This window comes from Sarcophilus harrisii, chromosome 6 (genome assembly GCF_902635505.1).
Source record: "Sarcophilus harrisii chromosome 6, mSarHar1.11, whole genome shotgun sequence".
In the NCBI taxonomy this organism is placed as follows: Eukaryota; Metazoa; Chordata; class Mammalia; order Dasyuromorphia; family Dasyuridae; genus Sarcophilus; species Sarcophilus harrisii.
In genome coordinates, this window is record NC_045431.1 from 242042168 (window position 1) to 242050464 (window position 8297).

The following is an 8297-nucleotide window of genomic DNA, read 5'->3' on the forward strand; positions in this document are numbered from 1 at the left end:
ACTAGAAGCCTTTGAAGTTCTCAGGGGGAGCCCGCTTCCTGCCCAAGGACTTCGGTTTACATATGGCGGACAGGTTCAGTCTCAATGAATCCTGGGACAAAGGGTTCTGGCAAGCTGTGTGCTTTTGAAAAGGAGAGATGGTTTCTGAGCCAGCACTGGTGTGGATCTCCACAGCATAGAGAGAAGGACATGCAATTGGCCCGATTTCCAAAAACTTATTTATGTTAGCTAATGTAATCCTTGAGCTTTATTCTCAGCAAGAGAGGGTGTGGAGCCAGAAGGAAACACAAGATCTGTACAAGTGGAACATACTTGTGATGATTGTGCAACAAGGGTCTGATGCACGTACAGAATGCCTCCCCTCTGGTTCTGGCCACCCACCTAAGTTAAAAAAAAAAAAAAAGGGTGACAATGTGCTATCACATGAAGAAATCTCCCCAATGTTGTACAATGTTGTCACCCTTCGGGCATTTCAGTAGTGTACAGGACTCTTTGAGGCTCCATATGGGATTTTCTTGACATGGATATTGGAGTGGTTTGCCATTTACTTCTCCAGTTCATTTTATAGATAAGGAAACTGAGGCAAAAAGGGCAAAGTGCCTTGACCAGGGTCACAGAGTTAGCAATTTTCTGAAATTAGGCCTGGTTCTCTATCTACTAGCTTCCCCAAAGAATACAATATCTTAGTTAAACACCAAATAGAACACAATCTAACCAGCCTAAGCATTTTTCAGTCACTTTTTGGGCACATGCATGGGACTGTACTCTCTGGCTATTACAAATATAGTCTTTGAAAGATAAGGTTGAAATGGGTTCATGATTTAGACATAAACAGCGATATAAGAAAATTAGAAGAACAAAGGATAGCTACTTCTCAGATCTGTGAAGAAGGAAGGAATATGTGGCCAAAGAAGAACTAGACTATATTGTAAAATGCAAAATGGATAATTTTGATTATACTAAGCTTAAAAGGTTTGTACAAACAAAATCAATTCACACAAGGTTAGATGGGAAGCAGAAAACTGGGGCAAGGAATTTTTATCCAAGGGTTCTGATAAAGGCCTCATTCCTAAAATATATAGAGCATTGACTCAAATTTATGAGAAGGCAAGCCATTCTCCAATTGATAAATGGTCAAAAGACATAAACAATTTTCAGATTAAGAAAAAATATCATCTTTGGGTGGCCATGAGGGAAAAAATAATCTCTGAAGACTCAATGGAAGGCAGTTGAGATTTCAGCATTTACTAGCAGCAAACTGCCTGGTACTTCAGCGTCTTAAAGTTGGTGTCCTTCTTTCTATTTTCATTATAATAAAGAATCCATTCACTTTAAATGGAAATGGATAACATTCTAGGGAACCAAGTAAAGTTGAAGAATAGGCTAGAATACTATAAAAATGGGGCCAGATCCTAGTCAAGGGAATTATGAATTTTGAATGTGTCTATGGGTGTAGCTCAGGGTTCTATAGGAGAGTCAACAAGCATTTGATAAGTCATGCTTTCCAGGAGCTCCCAGCCAAACTGAAAAAAAAATCTTGCAAATAACTTACCCCGTACAAAAAGTGCACAGTGAGAATGAGAGGTGTCTTCAGAGGGAAGGCGTTAACACTGGGGAAGGGCCTAAAGAAAGTAGCCCTTGAGCTATCTTACAGGAAGTCAGAGAAGCTAAGAGGCAAAGCCAGAGAAAGTAAACGCTGCCAGCATGGAGACAGCCAGTGCCAATGGAGGTGAGAAAAGGTGGGCCTGGGGGAAGCACAGTGATAAAGGTAATGTGACTAAATCATAGAGTGCATGGAAGGGTGCAAAGTATAAGAAAACTCAAAGCTAAGTAGTGCAGTGGATAGAACACCAATTGTGGGATCAGGAGGACTTGAGTTCTATCATCCGTTTTTCCCCAGAGTTCAATCTAAAAAAAGAAAAACCATTAAGTTATATCTGTAGTTTTATTCCTCCTAAGTAGGTGAATATACATACATACATACATACATATATATATATATATATATATATATATATATATTAATCACAGGGGTTTTAGGGGGTGATATGATGGCATAGGGGGCTTATCAGGTCATCTCTGGGCTAGATTGTTTTTCAGAACTGGGAGTTGACATGAATCAGTCTGAATAGGTGATCTGACATAGCAGGGAAAATTCTGGGTTCAGAGGCCAATACTGCAAGAAACTTCCGATAAGCCCAGCTTAAAGAATGTTCAGTTTGGGGTCAGCTAGTTGGTGCAGTGGATAGAATACCAGCCCTGAAGTCAGGATGACCTGAGTTCAAATCTGACTTTAGATACTTAACATTTCCTAGTTGTGTGACCCTGGACAAGCAACTTGATCCCAACTTCCTCTGGGGGGAAAATAGAATATTCAGTTTTATCTGATTCCCAGTTCAGTCCAGCCTATTCTGCATAGTAAGGGAGCTCAAGAAAAGTCATCACCATTCCATTTTCACAAAGTTAACCTGGCCAAATCACAAAGGGGTAGAAAATAAAAGAAAACTGGAAGTGGGACAACTAAGTAGTGAAGTGGTCACAGCACCAGCCCTGGAGTCCGGAGAACCTGAATTCAAAACCAGCCTTAGACATGCAGCTGTGTGACTCTGGAAAAGCCACTTAACCGCTACTGTCTCAGTTTCCTCATCTAGAAAGTGGGCATAAAAATCATACTTGGAGTCAGGGAGGTGAGCATGCCTGAGTTCAAATCTGACTTTAAACATGTATTACCTCTGTGACTCTGAACAATTCACTTAACTCTATTTGCCTCAGTTTCCTCATCTGTAAAATGAACTGTAGGATATGACAAAGCACTCCAGTATCTTTATGGGAAAAAAACCAAATGGGACACAACTGAAATGACTGAATTACAACAATATCCCACAGGCAAGTCAAGTGTAACACATCCTATAGAGAATTCATTGTTTTTCCATTTAAACCCATTCTCTTTCCCTTCTCTGTTTCTCTTCTTCCAACTGCGTAGGTTTTGTACTCCCTTCCCCCCTCCCCCATCCAATCTGCTGCCGGCTCTTTTCCATTTCATTTTCTCAATATCTCTCCAATCCATCCCCTTCTCTTTTCTCAGGCCCTAACTACCTTCATCCAAATTCTCATTTGCAAAATTGCAATAGCCTCTAATTTAAGGATTCCTAACAACTTGATGGGGTTTTTTTATATTTTGACAACTATATTTCAATATCATTTGTTTTCTATGTAACCCTATTTTATTTTATTTATTAAAAAACATTCTCTCTGAGAAGAGATCCATGAACTTCACCAGAGAACTAAAGGAGCCCACGACAAAAATAGAGAAGGAAGGCACCTGGATCTTCCCAAATCTCTCCAATTCATCCTTCATGCAGCTGCCAAACTATATTCCTAAAGTACAACTCAGACCAGGCCACTTCTCTCCTCAAGAAACTTTACTGGCTCCCCATTGCCATTAGGTTAAAATAATTTTGACATTTTGGGAGCCATAGTCAGGCTCTAGACGATCTTTGCAGGGCAATTACACAATATCCCCCTTCCCATGCTCCATGTTCCAGATATATTGGTCCTTCTGGTGTTCTCCATAGACAATATTCTACCTCTTGTCCCTATGCCTCTGCATAGGCTTATATCCCATACTGAGAATGCTCACCCTCCTAAACTCCCTTCACTTCTTGGATCCCCCAATTCCCTTCCAGGATTACCTCAGATGCTACCTCCTTCACAAGGTCCTTCCTTTCCTTTCTTTTAATTAGTGTTCTGATCATTATCTAGCAACAGAGAGACAGAGAGATCTCTTCTTTCTTTCAGTTAGTGTTCTGATTATTATATGGCAATAGATAGAGAGATCCATTGATCTTTCCTTTCTTTCAATTAGAGTTCTGCTTATTATATGGCAATAGATAGATAAATAAATGAATATTTAGATAGACAGAAAAACAGACAAATGAATAGATATAGATAGAAAGAAAAACAGATAGAAGGATGGATATAGACAAATGGATAGATATTTAGATAGATATATCCTGTCTTTTTCTGTGAACATGTGAAGAAACTCCTCTTTGGTTGCCTGTGTACTGAAGGACCATGTTAGGACAATTTCCATCCGGGACAATGTTGTTTTCAGCAGTAGAAAGCAAGCACTTTGAAGAGCACGTCTGTTTCCCCTTTATTTCTGTGTGCCCAGAGACTAAAACAATCCAGGCACATGGTAGGTGCTTAATAAAGTCCGGTTGCTTGGTTGCTTGACTTATACCAGAGAAGAACCCTGAAAAGACAGACTAAAGATAGCAGGACCAAGCAAGCCTGGCTCACAAACGTGCAGGATGAAAAGGACCACTTAAGATGCTGGCTCCGCATCCCAATTGGCCAAGGGCTGGAGCTCAGAAGCTCAAGCGAGGAGCGCCACCTGGTGGCTTGTGCAGAGGCTACGTGCCAGCCAATCAGTTCTCCCAAGCTCTGATCCAGGGAAGCTTGACAGAATTAGGTAGTTTCCTTCAAGGGTCACCTGGGATGCCCCGTCCTACAAGCACCTGCCTTGATTGCCCCAGTTTTTATGTGTTCTCTTTTTCTTCAAATTATCTTGCATTTACTTATCTACCTGAATGTATCCCTACAATAGAATGTTAACTCCTTCAGCGCTGGGCTGAATCTGGAGTCAGGAAGGCCTAAATTCAAATTCAGCCTCACTCAGACACTTACTAACTGTGTGACTCAAGGCAAGTCATTTAAGCTCTGTCTCAATTTACTTAACTGTAAAATGGGGATTTAATAGCACCTACCTCCCAGGGGTGTTGTAAGGTTCAAATAATATAAAATTTCCAAAGCACTTGGCACAGTGCCTGGCAAGTAATAAGTTCCTTTCTCCTTTCCCCCAACTAATTTGAAATCTGAGTTTCAGTCTCCCTGGGGCTCAAGACCATGAAGACGTGAAGATTTCTCTCAAAAATCTTTCTATTTGGAGGAGGAGGGCTCTATCTTCTCAGTAAATATTCATTTGGAAAAGTTAATTGATGTCAATTGCCTACTGATGACCCCATAGTTATCAGCTGAGGAGATCCTAATAAGAACTGGTGTTCTGGGAAGGTCTTAAATCAATCCTTCATCATTTATGGGCAATGAACACAGACCATGGCATCATTACCTTTGAAGGCTGGTCCACCATAGTCACTAAACTTAAGAACTGCCACATGGCCCGGCTCAGTCACCTCAAACGGAGTCATCTGCGCCAAGGCCTGGGCTCCCCTTTCTGTCAGTAATCGTCCTCTCCAAAGTAATCGATCATCTGCAGCTGCCTCCAAGACTTGGACTGCCTAACTCAAAATTGCCTGCCTCTCTCAGGATGGGAGCCAGGATGGACCCTAAGCTCTGCAGGGATCCCTCACTGTTATAATTCAGAATTCAAGAGTCAGAGGGAAAACTGTAAAAAATGGAAGCCGGCAAATTAAGTGGGAGTATAACTGGCAGATTTACCCAGAAGCCCTATTCCACAACTGTCTCTGGGACCCCAAGAAGAATTAAACATTGTTCTTTCCAAGAGTCCCCCCAAAGGCTTGAACCAAGGAATCCCAGAGTCAGTGGGATATTTCCATTTAGATTCTTTTCCCCCAATCTCAAACAGTCTCTTCAGGGCTTAATAGTTAGTTCTAAAATTCTAGGGATCTCATTGATTGGCTGCTTAGACCCTGCAATCCTACACCAGAGGGCAGCAGATTCTACGTCCGGTCAGCTCCGTAAAATTCAAAACTACCCAAAGCTTTCTCCTGGTCCAAAACACCATTCAGAAGCTCATCAGGAGGCACCTTATAATCTCTAGAGTCCTCCCCAAAGACACCAATAAAGTGGTGAAGTCCACTGCAGGCCTCCCTTCCTCTCTAGGACCATCCCTTTCAATGAAATCATTCTCTTCCAATCCTGACAACTGTTCTAGGCCCTGCCTGACTCTGGCCTGTCTCCTGAAAGTTACATTCAATAATGGAATGAAATAAGAGTCTTAGGAGTGGCTCGACAACTTTTTTTTATTGTTTAGATTTACTTAGCCACAGAAAGAGGCAGTATTCAATAGAGACAACCTCAGGTTGATTGAGCTGACCCTCTTGTTTGAGTCATTGTTCTCCACCAGCAAAGCATTGAAGAACTTGTACCTATTTTGTTCTCTAGTAACCGAGAAGTCACGCCAACAACCTTAGCTTTTAAGCCAGAGCCATTCAAGTCAAGATAAGAATAATAGCTAATCACTACCTGTTGATGTGACTGGTGTAGCAATGATGTGCCATCAGGTGATGTGCTTTAGGAGTAGCACCAAATGTTGGGGTTCGGCCATGTGAAGAATTCCCAATAGCTATTCTTTTTGGCAAAAGGTTGATTTATTTAGGGAAGAGATTACCGACAAAATGAAGGGATATATAGAAACCAGGAAGGGTAAATGTGAAATAGAGAGGGAGAGCTTAGGAAAGCCAAGCTCCTCAGTGAGCTTACAATTACCAGGAGAAAGAGCCCCCCATGAGGTGGGGGCACATCCTTAGCTGGCAGGCTAAATGCTGAAAGGGACTTGATACCCTAAAAGTTAGCTGTAAGGAGGAGAAATGGGGCTGGGAAGCATAGGGGAGTTAGGGGAGATACTATGTGGCATGCAGGAGAAATAAGGGAAAGACACCATGAGACAGAGGGCCTGACTGACCCAAAGGGGTTCAGCTTCAATAACATGAACCATAAATAGATTTATAAGAAAAATTTAACCTCAGGGGTTTAAAATGACTTGGATTTCTGAGTGAATTACTTCCACAGAGGGTGGGAATTAGAGCTAAATTGATCTCTACCAGAGATCAATACAAAATAAGAGGTAAAATAAGCCCTAGGAGTGGCAAATATGAAATGGAGTTGAGAGAGCATATAGTTAGTGAGGAAAAGACCCGTTCCCCAGGGAACCTCACAATTAGTCTGGAGAAAGGAAATACTCCGAGAGTTGGAAGTAAGCCTAAATTAACTGGCAGCCTAAAGCCATAGAAGAATTCAGCAGACTCACCACCGTTAGCTATAGTAAGAAGACACCATTAAAGGGAGGGCACTATGAGGCGGAGAGAGTGACCCCTGAGTGGGTTATGAACTTAGCAAAGATCTTCATCATGAGCATGAGAATGGATTAGCATATTTTTCCACAGGGCTGGGAGCTGGTCTGTCAGGTGCATTCTCCCTGGCTCCTTGATTCCCTCCCTCTGGGTTCCTGCCTTTATTTCCCTGGTTTTCCTGAGAAACTCCTGAGATTAATGCTAATTCATATCTCAAAGATTGTTTAAAGATACTCAGAAGTGGGGGGAGGAGGAGATGGACAATGGAGACTGATAAAGAGTTCCATCCTCAAAATCACTCTATACAAACAGGATAGTCCTGGAACTGGTTATATCTGATAATAGCCAGATGGGCTTCTTCCTAAGAGTATGTTCACTTTTATTATTCCTATTTTACAGATGAGACAGCAGCTAAGTGACATCCAGATAACATCTGAGACTGGATTTGAACTCAAGTCTTTCTAACTTCAGACCTGGCACTCAATCCATTACACCATCCAGCTGCTCTTTCACAAGGATGGTTTCAATACCATCATACTTGGAGGAAGGAAGAGGTCAGATTCTTGTTCTGGCTACATATTGGGAATTTGGCCGGGAAGAAAGAGGCACCCTCAACGGGGACTCAAAGCAACAGCATTAGAAGAATCACCCCCAAATCCTTAGAGTTACCCCGCTAGAATCCTGGTGGAGTAGGGGGTGGGGAATGTAATTGAGTTCTGGGAAACTAGGATTAGAAGAGCAGCCCTAGCAACTTGCTGCAGTAGCAAGCTCAATAACACTGTACAGTACGCAAATGAGCTCTAGAATTATTTAAAAGAATTCAGTATAACTATCCAAACTGGAAAAACCAAATGGATGACAAGTACTGGAGGGGAAAAATTGGAACAAAAGGTTTGGCAATTGTCAATGCTGTAAAATTACCCATGCATATAACTTGTAAATAAAAAGCTATAATAAATAAAAACAAACAAACAAACAAAAAAGATACCTCATGACATAGGTCTGAAACCCCAACCCTTTGAGGTCTTCTTTTGAACCTCAACAATAATGTCCCTATTTCTCCCATCTTTTTAAACAACAATCTTCCAAATCAGAACAGAAGTGAGTACAAGGGATAATGTAAAAAATTACCTTGGCATGAGAACATTCTGTCAATAAAAAGTTATTAAAAAAAAAAAAAAAAAAACAATCTTCCTCTGATGGGGCATAGGCTTCAAGTCTTAGAACAGTTGTACTTCCAAG